At 68.6% G+C, this 370-nt stretch overlaps 1 protein-coding gene across 1 annotated transcript in view; it reads right to left on the minus strand.

The window, feature by feature from the left end:
• The window catches only part of LOC107199430 (tyrosine-protein kinase JAK3-like), a gene marked incomplete at its 3' end in the record, with an annotated part of 6,895 nt that extends 6,653 nt beyond the window's left edge, over positions 1–242 (minus strand). Inside the window, exon 1 of the mRNA XM_033511790.1 lies at positions 101–242. The remainder of the gene's footprint in view (positions 1–100) is intronic.
• Between the last annotated feature and the right edge of the window lie 128 nt (positions 243–370).

Below are 370 nucleotides of genomic sequence, written 5' to 3' on the forward strand. Positions count from 1 at the left end.
TCCATCCCGGTTCCATCCCGGCTCCATCCCGGCTCCATCCCGGCTCCATCCCCGGTTCCATCCCGGCTCCATCCCGGCACCCCCGGAGCCCCCCCGCTACCTCTGCTGTGCCGGGGGTCTCTTTGCGGGCCTGGTGAGGGGGTCCCGGGCGTGCTGCGCTCCAAGTCGGGGTTCTGGGGGTGCGTAGGTGGCTGCGAGCGAAGGAAAGAGAGATAAAAAAATCCCCCGGGTGACTTCCTTCCTGCCCGAGGCCTCCTGGGCGTGCGGCTTCCTGGCAGGGGAGGGGGGACAGAACGTGACACCCCAAGGTGCAGCCACCGGGGTGTTGGGAGGGTGAAGGGCTGAACAGCTGGGCACCCCCGGTACCCCT

This window comes from Parus major, unplaced genomic scaffold, assembly GCF_001522545.3.
Source record: "Parus major isolate Abel unplaced genomic scaffold, Parus_major1.1 Scaffold699, whole genome shotgun sequence".
Lineage (NCBI taxonomy): Eukaryota > Metazoa > Chordata > Aves > Passeriformes > Paridae > Parus > Parus major.